General features: G+C 43.0%; 1 protein-coding gene and 1 long non-coding RNA gene across 2 annotated transcripts in view; one reads left to right on the forward strand and one right to left on the reverse strand.

Moving 5' to 3' along the window:
* LOC103731132 (CUB and sushi domain-containing protein 1-like) overlaps positions 1–21,091 on the forward strand; it is a gene marked incomplete at its 3' end in the record, with an annotated part of 1,440,296 nt that overhangs the window by 529,903 nt on the left and 889,302 nt on the right. The gene's annotated exons all lie outside the window — the stretch shown is intronic.
* LOC115069658 lies at positions 66–2,863 on the reverse strand. The gene is made up of 3 exons (XR_003848906.1): positions 2,814–2,863; positions 1,138–1,256; positions 66–1,041 (listed from the first exon to the last, which is right to left on the reverse strand). It is a non-coding gene; the product is annotated as an uncharacterized LOC115069658 (long non-coding RNA).

The following is a 21,091-nucleotide window of genomic DNA, read 5'->3' on the forward strand; positions in this document are numbered from 1 at the left end:
GATAGATAGAGATAGATGATAGATATAGATAGATAGATGATAGATAGATGATAGAAGATAGACAGACAATGGATGATACATAGATGTATCTGTAAGGTATAATGTTCTTAAATGGATTTTCTTGCTAAATTCTCATAAGAATTAAACAAGTGAAGTAAATTAGCTGTCATAATCACATGGGGTAGGTGGGTGGTGAAAATTCTCACAAGGATTACACAAGTGAGGTAAATTAGCTGTCATAATCACATGGGGTCAGGTGGGTGGTGACCTAAAGTGGTTTAATCTCCCAGCACTCCACCGTACAGCGCCAGCAGCACTATGGCAAGCTCTGACTTTCTTCAGAAGCTGCTTCTTCCCAAGCACTATTCTTCAGCTGTCTGAGTTCACTCAAGAGTGAGTGGTGAACACACACATGTATTCCCACACAGAATCCCTGTACCATGGTATGTACATGCTTACACATACTAAGCAAGGCTATGGAAGTGGGCACAGGCTTGGGGACTCATTTTCAGGGCTGGAGAGAGGCATGGCTCAGCAGTTAAGAGAAAGTATTCCTCTTGCAGAGGACGCAAGTCTGGTTCCTAACACTCAGGGTTCACAGCTCACAACGACTCCAGGGGATCCAATGTCCACTTCTGGACTTCACAGCCCACTTTGCACATGGGGCACACACACAGAGACACACAAACACACACACACACACACACACACACACACACACACAAGAAACGTAAATGTTAGACACCTTATTTAAGGAACTGGTCTTCCCTTCGCTTTCTCATGAAGCAGCTGTGAATACTGGGCTGGGATAGCACGTCAGGATGAAGTCTTGGGGGCTGTGCCAAGCATAGTGAAGGCCAGAGCCCACAGAACAGAAAGTCCCTGGTGCTGCTCCACAGCCGTGGGGCACACAGGAGGGAAGTGCCAACACTCTGTCATCATGGGGTGGGGGCTTCCTCAGGTCCTGTTGCCTATATCCAGAAGTGTTGAAAAGGCTTAGGAGATAAATGCTTGCTCACATCAGGCCCTAGATGGATGTTCCTAGCAAAGACAGATAACAGGAAGATCTTTCTGAGTGAAGAAGAAACATGCTCAAAGATACTGAGAAATACAAACAGGATTCTTTGAAAACTGTACCTGAATTGAAAAGACATGGGATTGGAGGATGAGCGGGCTTGAGGGAAGTCAGGCTCAAGGTAGGAGCCCCTAGCTCACTGGAGCTGCAGGCAGTAAGTCAGATTCAATACTGGATCCTTCTTGAGAGAGAAAACCGACAGTTAGAGCCTTTTCCACTGGACTGTGAATGCGGCGCTCTGCTTGTGTTAGAAGCGTTAGAGGATCCCACTGCACTGGGACTGCGGCGCTCTGCTTGTGTTTGACAGTTAGAGCCTTTTCCACTGGACTGTGAATGTGGCGCTCTGCTTGTGTTAGAAGTGTTGAGGATCCCACTGCACTGGTTTTCAGTCACGGTCCTTTTAATGGTATGCTTTAATGTGCATGATACATGCAGAAGGACACGAGAACCCGGTGAGTCCTGCATGCCTGTGACAGCTCCAAGGCCTTGGAAGACACTCCACAGCTTGTCTTGTGTGGCCATGTTTCTCCATAGACTTACAAGTAATAACTTAGTCTAAAAGTATGAATCTTTGACATTATCACACAGTAAATATGTACAAATAGTTTTTGATGAAAATCAGAGGATAACTAACCAATATTGTAACTTTGAGCCTGAATGATAAGTTCTAGTTTAACTGGACAGTAGGTAGACCACAGCCAGCAAAACATAGTATGTGTTTTAAAATACTTGGAAAAGCAGGTTGTGAAAAGTTTCTGCCACAGAGAAATAAATGCACGAGGTGACGGATATGCTAAGTATTCTTTTGTTGTTTAATGGATCATGCAGCGTCTTCAAGTTAAAAGAGAAAAAGTCCTGAAGCAGGTGCCATTTTTTGTGTGGAACTTTAAATCCACGTTAAGCAATACACCAGTTCCTGGGGACTGGAGAGATGACTCAACAGTTAAAGCAAATGCTGCTCTTGAAGAAGACCTAGGTTTGCTTCCTAGCACCCACATGTTCTCTACAGGCCCCAGACATAGGTAGTACATATACATACATCAGGCACTCACACATACACAAAATAAAAAATAGATGCATCTTTAAAAATTATCATAACAATTATAAATTAATATGATATAACAATTTTAAATTAGTATAACAATTGTAAGTTAATTTTAGCAATTTAGTTCATATTTCTTTGGCTTAAAACCTAAAACCTGTCAGTGAGTCTTACATTTGGAGGATGTGAATTTGATTCTTCTCCCTAGTTCATGCAAGTCTCACCAATAGTTGTATAAAACCTCTGAATACTTTTTATAATTTAATGATATGCTTATTTAACCTAGTATATCCAAAATAAAAATATAAACCAAGCAGCATAATCAATTTAAAGATAATGACATATTTTGCTTTCTCATTTTTGTGTCAAGTTAAAACCACTGAAATGTTTTATAAACAGAGATTTTATGACCTAAATACAGGATTTTATTCTGTATATAATAACTGGCTCAAAACAGCTTATTGAATTAACCCTTCACACACTGTCAAGGAGACCACATCCATGATTTCATTTATTGTATACTTACTTGTTTGAACAAAGCTACCTACATTTCCATTTTGCACTCAAACTCCTGCCGGAGGAAAAGTGGACCTTGACCCAGCACAGGCCTTTGGTTCAGTGTCACTAGGCAGACAGCTCAGGATAGGGCAGACGTCTGTGGTACCCCTGACTCTGGCCTTTCCCTCTGGCACTTACCCCCAAGTGACACATCCCCCAAGTTCAGAGTCTTTCCGGGTACCCTCAGGTCCGCAGTCAGAAAGCCCAGTTAGATCATGACACTTCACATTCAGAAGGCCCGTGCTGTTTTGTTTTGTTTTTTTTTTCCTGCCTGCAGTGATTACCCAACTCCACTTGAAGTGAACTGTGGACCACGAGGGGTGAGCACAGGAGCTGGGGCCCCTGAATGAGGGATGCCATTGCCTAGGAACCCTGCTCAGCCTCTCACCTTCATTCAGATTCATGACAGGAAGGTAGGTTGAGGCCAGTCAGGGTGGAGCTTCTTCCTCTTCATTACTAGGTATCCTGGGGGATCGTCCCACCTTCCTCCTGATGAGGGCACCCATCATTTCTATGTAGTAAAAAGATCATGGACCACTTTGTGATGCTCCTTCTCTAGGCTTGGTCACTGGACCTCAGACACCCCTGTTCCTTTGGCTAGGGCAGTCAACACCTGGTCTATTCAGATCACAGATCAAATTAATCATACTGACACATGAAACTTTATGACATACCCTGCCCCCTACTGTTCCCTCTGAGCCCCTAGACACAGGCTGGTAAGGACAAGAAGGTGATTTGAAGTGGAGGTGCAGACCAGCATTCCACAAAAGTACCCCATCAAGAGGGGCTCACCTGCTACCTATGGCCACTGGCATATCTAAGGAAGGGAGAGAAGGGAGAAATAGTTTATATAGCCCCAGGCACCGGAGAAAGCATGGAGCCACAAGCAGAATCATGCCCAAACTGTGCAAGCCTGAGCTGGGGCTGCACCTGCACCGTTGCTATGGAGGAGAAACTTTCACATCTCAGGCCACAGCTCTGTTCTTTCCACAGAGGATCCAACTCCATTTCTTTAACTTTCTTAACTTGAGGATCCTAAAAAATCTCCAAGCTACTGTGGCCTAAAACGATTATATCTATTTTGAAGGTGTGCAAATTTTGGGGGGCAAAATAAAAATTTCTTAGACTTTGCGATGGTTTGAAAAGACCCACCCTCAGCAAAAACCCAGGATGCTTCTGATGATTGACGTTGTAACCTCTGTAAACCTGTGACGATTTTATCTGATCAACATCATTAATTTTATATTTTATATCTGTGACTGTGATTCCTTGGGGAACAAGCATTCATAAGCTGACAGTTTGCTTCATGTATGGCAAAGACGTAAAGAGCAGCCGCCACATTGGCCTCCATGGAGGTAGTGTGGCTCCATGGACTGTAATGTATTAAGGTAGCACTTTGACTTCAGACATTTATTTGACATGTGCACTTACCTGGTGTGCAAATCGCTGTGCATTATAAAGTCTAATTTCTGTTTCAGTTGAAATAGGCCATCATAAGTGCATTAAGAGAAAGTCTACTGGTGAGGGCTTTCACCTTGGCAGCACACACATGTACATACTTACACATGGATGCACATTCACATGGAGACACTCACATGTATGTCACACATTCACATTCATGTATGCACACACAAATACACACACATATCACCCATGCACACACATCCACATATAGAAATGCACTCAAACATGCACAAAAATCTCACAGATTACACATGCATGTTCACTCACACATGTACACATAAACACACACGCATGCATCTGCACATGCAGGCACAGGTACATGAAAATGTATGCAATCACAGATTTGCACACACATACACATAAACATTCATGCACACACATACATATTTACATATAAAAACTCATGCACACACGTTATTTATATTGATGGAAATGTTTTCTTCATGTAGCATCATAAGAAAAGTCTCTTTAAAGTTCAAGGTCAGTTTATCGAGAACAAGTTTGGGTTTTCAATGCAATGACCTGGGGACGGCAAAACTGCTACGTAAAATGACACCTGTGTGTCAGCACATGTATCTGTGAATGTTCGTGAATACTCAGCAACACACGTGTGCTTGAATGAACAATCAGAAAAGCCGCCAGCTACTTGTCCTGAGAGTCTGAATTGCTGAGTGGAGGAGGAGGCTGGGCTGGGTCGTGCGTGTGACGGCATTCCTGAGCTCATTATAGTGAGCACTGAAGAGGCAGGTGGCGGGTACTGTAAAGTCATTTCTGAAGATGGCCTGGCCATTAGTTCTTAAGTGGATCTCTGGCTCCTAACTGGAAATTGCATGAAAAGTGGGACCAGGTAATTAAAAGTTCTTTGATACATTTTTTCCCAAATGGTTGAGTTACTAAGTTCGAAAACTAGTACTGTATTTAATACTTTTTAATAAGAGAAAACAAGGTGCACTCGCTGTATCTGCTCACAGACAGCAGCGGTCTGTGGAAAAGGAACACAGAGCGGGGTGATTCCGTGGAGGAGCTGGGTTCAGAATGGTTATTCAGCAGTAGATGAGCAGCGGTTTGTACTTACCTCACCTCATGATTAGCACTCTCATTTCTTAGTGTGGCTCATCTTGACTGTAGCTTAAGTTTGATCCTTCATAAACACCTCCTGAGGTTTGACCTTTTGCTCTTTAGTGACTATCCTCCAAGCACTCTCTTCTGTCAGGCAAATTGCTCCAAGTTTTTCTGTAAACACATAAACAGTATCTGGCAATATATAATCACAGGTAGTGTTTGAAAATTAAAATTGGTCAGCATTTAAAGTGACCTTATATGCAATAGAGGAATAACAAGCTTTCCCCATAATTTCTGTTGTGTTTTCAGCTCTTTACCCTCAGTGAGGGCTCAGTGGCATGTAGGTAACCTTCTCCATTTAGACACTACCACACACTGGCTGTTTTGACGCCAGAAATGAAAAGTGTTCATTTTAATTATTTAAATGTGTTCTCGTGGGTGAGACCGTGGATTCCGAGGTCTGGTTTTCATCTCATTTCATAATCAAGGTGAGTGTGCTCCCTGGGTGGGTTATGTAAGCCTTCATTACCTCAGTTTCCGCATTTATGAAATGAAAAGATGGCATCTGTCCTGGGTTCTCTGTGAGAGGCTGAGCTGGCTGCTCCCCACAGACGTGGAGGCCTAGAGCTTCCCCTGGTAAAACCACAGTGGTCACTTCTTCGTGAAGGAGACCGGGGGCATTTTCCTCAGTGGTGCCCTCTCTGTCTGTACTAATGTTAACGTTGCTGCATTTTTCCTCCCTCCCTCTCTCTCTCTCTCTCTCTCTCTCTATTTTCTCTACACGTTCTGTTGGTTCTACAAAGTTGCAAAGATAAAGACATTTCTAAGTGAGTTCAAATACACACAGCTGCCGGGTGCCCAGTGCCAGCCTGTTCTGTTATGAGCCGGCATCCTGTGCATTTTGGCTAAGGTCACTTTGCTATGGTTCTCACTTTGCATCTCTTGGAAACAGGTTGTTTTTTCTGCTGCTGTTTTGCTATTGATCGGTTCATTTCTGTGTGCCCAAAGTAACAAGAATGTGCGCTGGAAGTCTCTGGCTCACGGCACTGGCTTCCTCACACTGGTTTCTTGCTATACATGGTTCGTTTGTGGCATCAGGAGAAGGCAGATGCTATGGTTTTGGAATGAGTCAGGAGGAGGACAAGGCTCCCAGTCATGAAAACGAAGGAGGGATGTTGCTGGAGGCAAGTGCTGAGGTCCAAGACCGACACCAGAGTCTCACAGGCCAATCAGATTTATTTCAGCTTTCAAGATAATTGGAAATCTCTCCTCTTTCAAGGCCCTTTTGTAAAACATGTTGACACCATATTAAATATAATCAGCCTATAGCTGTACATAGACAGTTACATTCTAAAACGTGTTTTACCACCTGGCTATTGGTAAATCAATGTCAAATATGCATCCAAATAAAAAGAAATAGCGCTGTGTAGCACCGTTTCCCCTGTAAAGGCTCTAACTCAGTCCTCGGGGATTTAGAGATCATTTCTTTTTCTGGACTTGGATCTAACGTACATGTCCCACTCACCTCCTGGGGGTCTGAGGTTGATGAGTGCTGTCATTCAGTCCTGTCGTCGCTGGCCTTGCTATTCTGAAAGGTGTGCTGATCTGGACCTTCCCCTTTTCTGGGCCCCTTTCCTTAAATGCAGCGCAGGGATGGCCACCTGTGTCCCACTTGGCAAGGGTGTGCACTTAACCTCTCTGAGGCTCAAGTACTGAACTCTGAGGAGTTTAGGGTGTGCTGTCAGTTTCCACAAATGAAACAGGGACTTTGTGGCTGAACTAGAAGGGTCGTCCTAGAGAGTTTTAGCATGGATTTGTGTGGACACTTTTCATTCTGGTTGTTTCAGTTGAATCTCTTATTTCACTTGCATTCCATAGGGAAAACCAGGGCAATGTTACTCCCAACAGGAATTACTTTCAACTGTGTCCAAACATTGACCAGAACAAGGACAGCCTGGGGGAAATTTTCTCTTCATAGATTCATGCAATTATTTTGATTATTTAAACATTTACATTAAACACTAGACATGTGAGCTAGGGATGTAGGGATAGTTGAATACTTGCCTGGCATGCACAAAGTCTGGAGTTAATTCCCAACACCAGAAAACAACAACAATAACAAAAACCTCATAGTAGAGTTTCTGAAGTGGATAACCGGAAGCACGTTCATTGAGGAGTGTATGAGGTTTCCCTTTATAGGCAACCCCCATATTTTTAGCAAGTTTTCTTAATGCATTTCTAAAGCATTTTGTTTAATTTTTGATTTCTTGTGTATGAATACTTGCCTTCATGTACGTGGATGCACCAGGTATGTGCCCAGTGTTTGTGGAGGCCAGAACAAGGCATCAGGTTCCCTGGTGCTGGAGTTAAGGACAGGTGTTAGCTGCCATGTGGGTGCCGGGAACTGAACCTTGGTTGTCTATAAGACCAGCTATTGTTCTTAACCACTGAGCATCTCTCCAGCCTCTTAAAAGACATTTAAAAATGCAGATTTTTACTTTGTAATCTTGTTTTTCTTCATGCCCTTGGGAAGAAGGGGTCATACTATAATCAAATTCATCTTATAACATGTACATTATATAAATATATATATGTATATATATGAATGAGTAAGTTTTGATAGTCATTTTAAATCAAATATATCTTAAGTTGAGGTTTTGTTTTTCTAGTCAGGCATATATTTTTCTAAAACATGTTTTTTAAATATCAGAATACTGGAGTGGGAAACTCCATTTGGGGAGGAGAGCAGACAGCTGCTGTGTGGGACAGCTCAGCGTCCTACAGCTCTGCCGGGTGTGGGAGGGAGACAACGGGGAAGGGAACTTTGAAGGCGTCTCAGCGTTCGGCTGGCTGCCTGTCTTAGTGTGATGGGCTTTCAGCTCTCCCCACCTGATTCTTCAGCCTGTAAGGCTGTCACACTCCGTCAGCACTTCTCACATGTCACAATACAGACATGTGGATCAAAAATGATGTATTAGGCTAGTGTTTATTTTATTTTGGAAGGAAAGCGTGGGTTATGAATCATGGCCACTGCTCCTTCCTATAATGACCGTAGAGATACCAAAGTCACATTTGTAATAAGTGAGAGGGATAAGCTAATCAGTTTTATAATTAATTATATGCATTTTATTACATGTATCTGAAAATTTAAGTGAGTCATTCATATACGTCTGTAAGAAATTACCGCTGTTTGTATTTCTGCTTGAAGAGATCTGTGCAGAATTCTCGCTGTCCCAGAACGTTGCATCACGATGTTACATGCATTAGGCTTTCCAAGTTCCCATCCTATTTCAGACACATTTAATGCAACTTTTTCTTTGCATTTTCAGCTTCAAAACAAGTTACTATCTCACCTGCTAAACCAGAGAGACACATTAGCAAAGTTTTTCAAAATGGTATGGGTGTTAAATGTCATTCGATCCTTAAAATGTTGCAGGCATTTTATTGTTTCTAAAGCAAAGAGGCTTTTCCACCTGCCCCGGCATCCATGGGCAGAAGACAGAAAGAGTAAGGTACTTCTGAGGAGCACTGGTGCGTTTTCCCAGCTCAGGTCCAGAGAGGCAGAGACGTCTTGAAGCTCCTCAGTGACTGGTTACACTGTTCGCTATGCCACTGGCTCTGCAGGAACCACAGATGATGCTCAGTGGATGACCGGTGAAGGAACCAGAGAGCGTGCTCAGTGGATGAACTGCAAAGGTACCACAGGTGATGCTTAGTGGGTGCTAAGCAACCAAAGAGGATGGTCAGTGAATAACAAGGTGACCTATAAATGTTCACAGTGGGCAGGCAGTGATGGCCAAGGTGGAGCCTCCTCCTTAGGAAGGAAAACGTTCCTTCCCTTTCCCTGGTTTCACTCATTCAAGAATATTTTTATTAATTCTTTGAGAACTTCCTACAAGTATACAGTACATTTTGATCACATCCACCCATCAAACCGTGCTTCCAACTCCTCCCAGAACTTTTCAGACAGTTGCCCTCTAAACTTCACATACTTTTTCTTTTCTAATGCACCTGTTGGATCAGTGCTGCCCACAGGTGTGTGAATTTCGTTTTATCCATTGAAACATGCACATCAGGAGCCCCTCCTCCACCTGCTGACTTCTCTCCCAGTAGGAGCTGACCTGGATCTTTAGAAGATGTTTTATATCTCTGCTGTCACCAACAACCCTGCTTTTTAATTTAATCACCTCCTTCAGACAGAGGATGACTCTAAGTTTGAGAGAATTAATTATTTTACTTATTTCGCTTTCCAGTGAGCACCTTCCCTGTAACTGGATGCCCAGAGCCTGATCAGAACCCTACGTTGAGCTGTGTGGCAGGCATGGTCAGCAGGACTCTGTTCCTTCCTTGGACAATTCATTTCCAGACTCCCACCTGGTTTTTCTTGCATTTTTTTACTTCAGAAAATCTCAACCTTAAGTGGTTACCACACTGGAAATGACGTTCCCCGATGCTATTGAATCTTGGGGGCCTGGGAAGTTGGCTCAGTATTTAAAGTACTTGGCACACAGCTAGAGAACCAGGATTCAGATCCCAGAAACCACCTAAATGTCAGGTAGGTGTGGCAGCCCGATGTTGTCAGAGTCTCAGAGGGTGGAGAAGAGAATCTCCCAGCAAGCTGTTCAGGGAGTCCAGCTGAGTCCGTGGGCTCTGGGTTCAGTGACAGACAAGCCAGTCTGTAAGGGGATGAACAATGGAGGAAGATTCTCAACATCAGCCGTGGACTTCCACAGGAGTGTTTGTAAACTCGTGAATGTGTGTCTCCACACGCATACATGTAAAGAAGAAAAAAAAGAAACCATCTTCTTAGAGTGAAATGTCACATTAAGTCACCAAAACCTCTCTTCTGCCCCCCAGCACCCAGAGGATGGTGAAGAAAAAACTCAGCAAGAGGCCATAGTGACGAGGATAGATTTCAAACTAGATGGTGGGGGTCACAATTCAGGGTACATCCAATGGCTACTGGTGTTCCCTTTAAAACTTGCCATTTTGAGTGTGATGAATTGACAGCTGAAACTAACTGTGAGTGCTTCGTGTTGCATTGATGGTACATTTGTGGGCAGATGTGCTCACATCCCTGGTTCCACTCGGAAAGGACACAGGGCGCTTTACACTGTAAGACCACACCAGGGAAAAGCACCTACTTAGCACAACTACATTGGTCGGTGGGGTGCGTTCCCCACCACCTGACAATTGTTGGAGTCCCCCGAGAAAGGAATTAGAGCTGTTATGTCACTAAGAGACCAAAAATGAAATCACCGTCATTGTCTCCAGCAGGCAGCTCTAACGGATCCCGTCTGACTGAATCCTCTTCCTCCACCCAATCACCTTGCTCCTGGTCATGCCTGTTAACAGGTGTTACAGGACAGGCTGTGGGAACAGAAGGTGGAGCTCAGAATACTGAGTACAGGAAACAAACAGTGCTCAGATCAGGGCTGTTTGAAAGGGCTGAAAGGGACGAGCATTTTCTGAACTTGTCTGGCTCCTTCCTAAAGTGCAGCTGGGTTATAGCAACTGTGACCAGGGCATTTAACAGGTGAATCACTGGATGCAAATGTGACTTAATGTGTTGCTTGCATTTCCAAACATTGTGTATTTCTAAGAATATTTTCAAGAAAAAAGCACAGATATATCCTACCACATGGACTTTATCTATGAGAAATACAGTCTCCTTTTTAAAATATTGCGATATTATTTGTTTTTAATTCTCTTTCTCTCTCTCTGTTATATAAAAGTATGTGGGCTTGTACACGTGGAGGTCAGAGGGCAACTTGAAGTGGGCTATCACAATCCCTACTGTCCTGTGCTGTGTCTTAACACAGGGCTATGTACTGTTGTGAAAAGCTGAGTTCTTCAGTTCTTATAAGAGGGACGAAAACAACTTTGCAGAGTATAACTCTTCCAGAGCATCCCCTCCACAGGATTTCAGTGACTAGGTCACTGGATGTGTGTTCAAAGCAACCATGTTAAGATTCTCAGTTGACAAATGCAGACCGTGCTGGGCAGACTTTTTCGTGCTCACACAGGTAAGAAGTAGTTTGTGCTAGAATTTTAAAACATTCTTACTCCTAGAAAATTGAGAAGCCCAAGACAAGTCCTTGGAGCTGTAAGATCGATTGCCTTTGACTTGTCTGTCCTTCTTGGTACAGGGGGGCATGCTGATGCACATCCTGCCCTGCCTATTCTGCAGATCCCAGAGAGGGGATAAAACACACATGGCAGATGTGCTACGCAGAGGTGATGGACTGGCTCTGGAGTGTGGCTACTCTCTGCACACCCCACAGAAAATGGCTCACTTCGTACCTCAGTTTTCGCCCTCTGAATCCAGGATAGTTATCGCTGGCTTACAGATACCATAGACTGTAAGAAATAGAGGGAATGACATGTGAAATACTGAGTGGAGCACCCAGTGTAGCGTGGACACCTGTGGTCAGCATGGCGGCTCACAGTGTTGACATGAAGCTGGAGGCTTGCAGTTTGCGTCCAGTGCACAGTTACTAGAATTAACTTGGCATTCAGTAATATTAACCATAATAATGCCAAGGGTAATTGAATAAATTTTAATGGGTGTATACTATGAATATGACAACATACATTTACTATAAATTCAAATATTACTCCTAAAACTCATGTGATTTTAAATTTTTATTTAATGAACTAAATATCACCTCAATTAAGCATATTTCCCCACCCCACATTCTTTAAATTTGTGTTCACATTCTGTCTTTCAATGTATGTCCACACACTATAAAATATTTTATAGATGTGTTTTATTCAAAACCACACCCAGAATTTTAATAGTTAGAATTAAAATGTTTGGGAAATGTAAGCATGCTACAGTCTTCATGCTGTTAGATGGTACAGCTAAAGTTGAAGATGTTTTTGTTTCAGTTTGAATGTCAGAGAGGGGCTTGGTAAGCCATGCCACCATCCTGCTAGGGGCCTTGAAGATGAGCCATCATGGACTCCCTGCAGAGGTCACGGTTCCTGGGTGCTCCTTTATGTGGAGCTCTACAACCTCCCCACAGCTTCCCCAGGTGACCTCTGCTGGAGTCCCTCACTGCCCTGTCTGCAGAAGGCGTGTCCTGTTCTCTCAGGACAGCCCTGCTTTGTTCTTTTCAAAATATGCACTCTGTGGAGGATTCCCAGTGATGTTGGTCCATGATGGCTACATCTCACTGTCCAGCCCTTGGTCACAGCTCTAGGCTCCTCCTCACAAACGGAAGAAGCAGAGAGACTCACATCATGAATATCACCTTTCTGGAGAATGAAATGAGGATTCCCTGGCTCTTGTCACTATCAGACCATAGTAAGTGAGGCAGAAGGGCTGGGTCACAGCCTGGGGTGCACGTAGGTGCGGCAGGTTCTACTGAGTACCAGATAAACACAGATCCAGGAATCACAGTTTTTCATTGTGGGGACAGAGGAGGGAAACAGGAAAGAAGGACATTCACAGTTGTTAAGGGATCATTTCAGGAAACACACCGTAAACAACAGCATTGAACCAGTGGTGGTTGCAGAGGGGGTGGTAATAGCAGAGCATACTTAGACTTGACATAGCAATGCAGTGTCAGAGACCTGCCTACCATATACCAAGTGACAGGCTGATGGATTAGAATGCGCTGTTATCAGCACCTTCACTGTGTTTTCCTGGGCTAAGAATATTTAAATTGCGATGATTTTCCTATAAACACCTATGCCTATTAATTCATTAAAAAATAAAAGCATTATCAGGGATATTTTTGATAAGTAGACTGTATTAAATATGAATGAAGATTTTGATTAGCTCAAAATTTGGAATATTAAGTTGCTTACAGGCATTTCCAGTCCCTGCGCAGAAAGTTTGTTGATGTATTCATTAATATTGAATATTACCCCTACACTTCCACAGAATGCAAACACTAATTTATTACATTTGTCTTCTCCTGGAATTGAAACTTTTGATTGGTATATACATGTTTGTTCAATTAATATCTATTAGAAATTTTCTAATAAATATTAGATAAATCCCTGTGATCGTGATGGCTCTTAATACTAATGAGGGGCCTAGACTGGGGCAGGGCAGTGTCAGCCAAGGGCCGAAGTGGTATTACATGTGGATTCCTGAAATCTCTTTTGGGATGCCAATACAAAACATAGCTCCCATCTCAAAGAGAAAAAAGTTATTCAGATCCAGATATAACTGACCGTGGCCCAGGATCATGAATTCAAGTTATTCCAAATAACAAGTTTGAAATGGAAAAAATAGATGCATGATATTTAATTAGTTACAGAATACAGAAAATGATAAATTAAGACATTTAGCAAGTACATTGTGGGGACAGTAGTTGAGTAGTTATAGCAAGGTGGGGAAAATCTAGGACTAGGCAGATATGAGATAGTCTTGGTTTTTGAGATGGTGAAAGCTAGTGAAATATAAGAATATATTTTAAAGGTTTTACTTGATAAAAAGATGTTAGTTCAGGGGCTGAAGAGATGGTTCCGTGGTTAAGGGCATTGGCTGCTCTTGCAGAGCACCCTAGTTTGATTCCCAGCACCCACATGGTGGCTAACAACCATCCATAACTCCAGTTCCAGGGGATCTGATGCCATCTTCTGACCCCTGTGGGCGTTGCACAATATGGGTGCACTAACACACATGCAGGCCATACAGTAATACACATACAATAAAAATAAAGATATAAGAAGAGATATTTTTCAAAATATGTTAGGTCAGACACAGATGATTAGGTTTCCCAAGATAATTTGCTTCTGAATCTGGAATTTTCCAAGTCTCTATAATCACAGAGTTCTAGTCAGTCAATCAGCCTTTTCCACTAGAACACAAGTGTAGGTTTAGGAAGAGGGAACTTTAACTTGCAGGAGAAAAAGAACAAAGGTCAGCCACCGGAAAATCCAAGGAAATCATCCCTGAACATGACCTCAGGAAAGGAAAGATCTCTGGGGTGGCTTGTTTGGGTTAATTTGGGATGCATTTTCATACTGGATCTAAAAGGATTTACTATTTGAAGGTTCAAGAAACTGAGAGGATTCAGATGATGCCAAGACTTTGAGGTAGAAAACAACTGAGAGAGGACAGGGCTTAATTGTGGGAGGGTCACTGCGTTTGCAGGTCCTGTGTTCTCCAGGCTCTGAGCTGCTCAGATGGGCAGAAGGAAGAGCCTTCACATGTAAAGCTGAGAACTCAGGGCTAGACCATATGTGAGAAACGACCTTGATCCGAGCCACGAACTTCAGGGGAATTTTCTCAGTCATTGTGTGGAGAGGCTGAGCACCGCTGAGAACTCAGGGCTAGACCATATGTGAGAAACGACCTTGATCCGAGGCCACGAACTTCAGGGGAATTTTCTCAGTCATTGTGTGGAGAGGCTGAGCACTCTGGAGCCCAAGGCTGGAAGGGCTTTAGGAAGACAGCGATGTCACCAACAGGTAGAACCAGGCGAGCCCTAGGGATGGGACAGGGATCCAGGAGGCAACTCATCACTGTGAAGATGCATCCGATGGAGCAGAGGGAGGGGCCCGCAGCGACACAGGGGCTGCTAGTGCCAGAGAGCCAAGTTCCCGTCTGGGCCATGTCAGCAAGACCAGGGAGTGAGCAGCCAGATCGCACTGCCTTAAGGGGAGCTTCCCAATAGCCTGTGACAGGGCCGAAAGGCAAGGAGGGTGGGACGCTGGGAGTGCAGGCTTCTGCTGTCCACCCTGAAGAGAAGGGTGGCCTCCCGGGCTCAGGGCCCTGCGCTGTGGGGCCAGGCGGTGGAAGCACGTGGACCCAGAAGTATCAGGAACGTTTAGTGGTTCCCACTTTGAATTATTGAGGGGGTGTTTGGATGCTGCGAGTCTGAAATCCGGTACCTTCAAAAACCACATATAATTTAAACCATAACTAGATTCTGCCATGCATATTGACAAGTAACCAATGGCAAGGCTTGTCCATTCATCTGTGTGTATGTATACATTTCATGTGTGCAGGCATGTGTGTATGCAGGTTTGCGCACATGCGTGTAGAGGCCAGAGGTTGTTAGATGTTTTCTTCAATCACCTGCTGTCTACGTTTTGAGAGAGTCACTCACTGAACCTGGTACCTGCTACTGTGGATGGCCAACATGCTCCAGCTGTCCTCTGTCTCATCTCCGCCTTCCAGTGCTGGGACTGCAGGTCCACACCACCAGGCCTGGCTTTTTATGTGGGTTCTGGGGATCTGAACCCACCTCCTCATGCTTTGTGTGCAAGCACTTTACCAACCGAGTCATCTCTCCAGCCCTGTCATTTAATTCTCATTAAATATTATTAAAATACTTATTTAATTAATACTTTCAAGACATATTTGCAATATTTTAAAGAAACATAAAATGCCCAAACACCTGAAGTTTTTTCAGAATTCGTTTGAAGAATTTTTCTTATATTTCAGGTTGAAACATTTCTTTTTGATGAGCATTTAACTTTCCTGCTTCAAACTGAACTACGGAGCTGATAAAACTGTCTTATCGTTAGTGTTTCCCACGTACGGACAGGATCCCTTTACATTAAGAATATCCTACTGCAAGCGCAGCGCCATACTGTTACAGATTTGAAACAAAGAGTACATTTTAAGTATCGTCTCTCAAACACTTTCTTAATATAATCCTTAAAATATTGTTTTCAAAATGTGTAGTTTACATTATTTACTTAGTCTTATACCACATGAAAGGCTGGGCCCCCATTAATACAGGCTGAGTTCATTTTTTCTGCCGTTGTGGAAAAGATAAATAAAAAATTAAAAAAAATAAATAAATAAAAGTGCTTCAAATGATGTAATAATCTTTTCAAAGCATTAGCTCATGAAGACATTAAAAGGGGGAGGGATTATCCTGTATACACTATGAGAGGTGCTCTAGAAATGAAGTGGCCATTAAAAACCAGAAAAAAATTAGCATGAAACAGCTTAAAATATGGGTTGTATTAAATTTAAAGCTCCAAGCCTGCAGGTTGCTCTGGATCCCAGCCATGGCACTGGAGTCCACCCTTCTAATAAAGGTAATTGCTGACAAGCCTGGCCCTGAGCCCTGCATGAGAACAGAGCCATTTTCTATGGCTCTGGTTGGACTTGCCATGAAACTGAACACAGAATTTTTCTGGTGCAAATTCATTGTTTCAAATATACTTGTATATGTATAGTTGTATACAGACACACACATACACACACACACACACACACATATGTGCCTGGAGCTGCCTTGTCAGGATGGAAACACAGGACTCCTGGGGATGGGCAAATCTATAGCACATTGAAAAACAATTTCCTATGGGCTGGGAACTGATGGTTCCAATTTGCATGGCTCTTGAACATTTTAGGACCAGAAAGTCATAACTTCTTCCAGATCTCTAAGCTTCCCCATTCCGTCCTTCCAAGTCTACAGCTTTAATTTATTCAGTAATTATACCCCACACCACAGCTATTCCTCCCAGAAGTAAATCACCTTGGGCACTATGCAGTGCTTTAATCTATCCATATTTAAGTCTCTATTTTGGCATGTCATCATTATACATGCATAACCATTTTTATATGCACGTGTCTCTCTACCTCCACTAGATGGGGTGGAAACTCAGCTTGGAAGAAAAGTTTGTAAATTGGTGCTAAGACTGGCCACAAAGTGGTGGTGAATCGGGCCTTAAAGCCAAGCCCTCACTTCCTGTGAGACTTTAGGTGATTTACTTTTTCAGGGAACTTTTAATGCAGGATGTTTCCCCCCCTCTTGTTGGCCTAGAGATCTTCTTAAGTGGACTCTGAAAAGTAATGCATTTGATAGATTCCCATCTGTGAAGATCAGGAAACTAATATATAAACAAACATCTTCATTGGCGTCAGGATAACCCTGCCTTCTCCAGAGAAGTGTGTGTAGTAAGGAAGGAAAGCCAGAGGCTGCACTGCAAGGCGAATGACATTCAAAGTCATAATTGGAATTATGTGGACATGATGACAAGCAGGGCAGTAGCAGGTCCAGACAGATGGGGTGATGAGGCCGTGTGGGCGGTTTCAGAGAGAGTAGCCGTGTAAGGACAGGGGACTTCAGTCTTAAGACCGGACAAGCCACAGGCTTCCTGCTCATTTTTAAAAAATTTAAACCTGTTTCCGACATGATCACCCTGTGCTTATTAATTTATCACCTAGGTGTTGTCTATTCGAAATAGTTCCCTTTGTCTTATAAGTAAAATTGAATGTCATTATTAACAGTAGCCTTTAGGGGTGATTGCTTTATGGAGTGAATTTATACGAGAAAAAAGTTTCTAACAATTTTTCAATGTGGGCTGTGCTATAGGCTACCTCCTGCACCGAGTGTCAATGTCTACAGTATTCAAATGAGGCCTGGCATTATCACTAAAAGATGACACTCTTCAAGTTCTGAGCTCATACCCAGTGACCGAAAGTCTTGAGCCACCGAGTTTTGGAGTTGAGATTCTTATTTCAAATCACCCCTCCACTCCCTCCACTGTGTACTGCCCTGAGTGTATCCGATGCTGGCGAGCCTCATGGAAGAACTATTCAAATAATCCCCAGGGCATTCTGGGTGTCTGTGTATGGACTTGTGACTGGGAGACAGCTTTTAAGTAAGAATCTCAGTTTTGATGGTTTGAAGTTCCCAGTTTTTACTTATAGAGCTTTAGAAAAGACAAACACCACCCCCATTTGTATGCTATCGGTAATGGTGCAGGAAGTAACCCACAGCAAAGCACACATGTGGGTTCAGGGCCGAGGACTGTGCTGAGCAGCACACGTGGTAAATGCAGAGGGGGCAGTGCATCTGGCACTTGCTGTGAGCTGGATAGGTAAGAGTTGCGGCAGTGAATGGTACAGAGGATTATTCTGGCTTCCAAAGCCTGCAGCACTGACTGTTAGAGTCACTGCCGAGAGTAGAGATGCCGTGTACCCCTCAGACACAGGACTGGCCGTGGCTTAGCTTCACGCCATGCCTCTCAGGCCTGGGACTCCCCACCTTAAATGCACAGTCTCCCTGCACCCTGACCTACTTGTAGATGAGGCTCATGACCCGGTTATGGTGGAGACATCTGCTGTCCATACATGGCCTCTGTGATAGTAGGGCTACTACATATTTTAAAAATAGTCACCCCTAGTGGAGCATGGTGGCACATACCTTTAATCTCAGCACTCCAGAGGCAGAGGCAGAGGCAGGCAGATCTCTGTATGGTCCAGGGTAACCTGTTCTACATATCGAGTTCCAGAGCAGCTAAGGCTATAGGAAGGCACTGTTTCAAAAAAAAAAAAAAAAATTGCCCAATGCTGATTGTTAAGTCCACACCCTCTAAAGAAATTTGACATGTCCCAGTTACCTGTTGCTGTGTTTCAGATGGTCTCAAAGCTTAACTACTTTGAAAACAAACCTGGTTTCTGATATTCTGTGCCCCTGTGTTGGTCCCGTCCTCCTGTTCTGACTTACTGATGGTTTCTGGTGACCTGGGGCCTCACATGCTTGTGGGTGCTTCACAAGCGCAGAGCTCCAGGGGCCTCAGGGTTGGCTAGAGCTCCCACTGTGAAGGAAGAAATCTCAGTGTGCCTCTGGTGGCCTGAGGGTTCTACAGGATCGAGAGAAGAAGCAGCACTGAGCAGAACCCCTTGGTAATCAGAGCCACAGGTTGAGACGGTTAATTCAAGTGTGCCAGAGAATGGGGTCAGCCCAACCCCTCATGTGTGCCAAAATCCCAGGGCAAGCAGAAGACCAGGGCACCTTCATGCCTGCATAAAAGCGGAAGTTTCTGGTATGTTCTGATTGGCTTAGCAGGGGAAAGAAAAAGTGCATTCTGGAGATAAAGAAGCATTCCCCAGAGCTTGTAAATAGTCTAAAGCCATCCTGAGGGCCAGGAGCGAAGAGTACTGCACTGACAGAATGCGGCTCCTGGACTTGGAACAAGCCCAGGACAGTGAAAAGCTTGTCATTTCCATACAATAAAAAAAATAGAACACAGAACCATCACATAAGAAAGAAATCAGAAAACAAGAAATTACAGACAACATTCTAAATAAAATCATCAAAAAACTAACGTCACTGCATAAAGCAAGCCAGTCATCCAATAATGAGACAGTAACAGATAAAATATTAAAACTTAGAGTGTAGAGTGTATGCCATCTCAAAGAATGGTGGTTGCTTTAGCAATATTATAATCAGCAAAACTGCAACTTAAAGTAAAATGCTTTAATAAAGAGATAAAACAATTATTAAATGTAAGTGCAACAAAATACGTGGGACCCAAACCCAAACTTGTATATGTACAACAGGATTTGTGTGTGTGTGTGTGTGTGTACACATCAAGTTAAATGTTTGAGAACTTTACAATTCTGTTGTGAGATTTTTAAATATCCAAAATACAATGGAAACACCTAAATAAATGAAGCAGAGAAACTTCCAGAAGCTATACTGCTGAGCAGCACATGACTTCATTTTTCCTCAATTGTTGTTTAGCTTATCATGCAGGGACATGCATTTTTCTACAACACAGGTGGGGTTCAAAGCTGGGCCAGGACTCTGGTCCCGGACATTACCACTCTGCTTGCAGCCCATGATATCTGAAGTAAAGAACAAAGCCTCGAAGCCAGAGGTATCACAGCGTCAAAGCAGCCCCATTCCTGTGGAATTTAATGATATTGAATTCTGTTTTCCAGTTCTATCCTTTGACAGTTTCGTGTGTGTTTAAAGAATTTTAGTCATTTTTGCCATCATAACTCTCTCTCTTCCCCTTCAGTCCCTGATGACAACCTCTTCTTCCCAATAAGTTACCTGACTACTTTGATGTCTTGATTTTTACATGACCCGATGAGCTTACTTAGAATTGTTTACATTAAATTGTTAAGGCACATCTTATCCCCAAATAAATTTCATATAGATTAAAATCTTAAATGTAAACAGGGAAACCATTACAAATTTGGGAGAGGAATATAAAAAGTGTATTTGTGAATTTAGATAGAGAAAACTTTTAGGAACTTAATGGAATATTTACCAGCAAAGTGAAAAATGTGCAAAAACTGACCCAGTAGTTCAGAGTACAGGATTCTTTTGCAGAGAACGTGGGTTTGGTTTCCAGCAGCCCACATGGCAGCTCACAGTTAAGTGCACCTCCAGTTCCAGATGCTCGATGTTGTCTTCTGACTCCATGGCAGTGCACGCACACATTGACATGCGGCAAAACGCTCACACGCATAGAGTAAAAATAAAGAAGGTGAATTTTTAAAAATACAAAATGTTATAAAACCGGTAAGTTTGAATTGCATGAAATTTTTTTTAAAGATTCAAAGATGAGTGAGGGCCTCTGACAGCCGGATCAGATAGTGACAGTCATAAGCCACAAGCTGATGGAATCATGAAGGACACTGTGTGGTAGAGAGACCAGGGCCCAGGACCCTGGCTGGACCTGAGCTTGACACCGAGATAGCCAGGTAATGCAACTGAAAAAGCCATTGGCACTGAATTGATTTAAAATTGATGACAGTTAAGCATCAAGAAAAGAGTCCAAACATTGGGGAATGTGGGAAAGTGAAAAGTTACAAACTACTGATGGTAATAAAAATCAGTATAATTAGGAAATGCAAATTAGCAACATGTAGCCAGCTTAAGAAAATGTTCCCAACTTGCAGGATATGTGTCTGCAAATGTGCTCCTAATAATGTGCATCGGTTTCCATGGAAAAATCCCTCCAAAACATGGAAAATAGGAAGTAACTGTGATGCTTGTTATCAGGGCGATGATATGTACAATAAAATTATGTACAGGGAGGGATTTTATCACAGATTTATAAGAAGGATGGGTTTAGAGAAACGGCAGAGGAGGATGTGTAGTGAGCTGTGTCTAGGACTTCCACTTCTCTAGAAATGGTTTGTTTCTTGTGAAAGACTTTAAACTCAT

This window comes from Nannospalax galili, unplaced genomic scaffold (assembly GCF_000622305.1).
Source record: "Nannospalax galili isolate Female #2095 unplaced genomic scaffold, S.galili_v1.0 scaffold1234, whole genome shotgun sequence".
NCBI lineage: Eukaryota > Metazoa > Chordata > Mammalia > Rodentia > Spalacidae > Nannospalax > Nannospalax galili.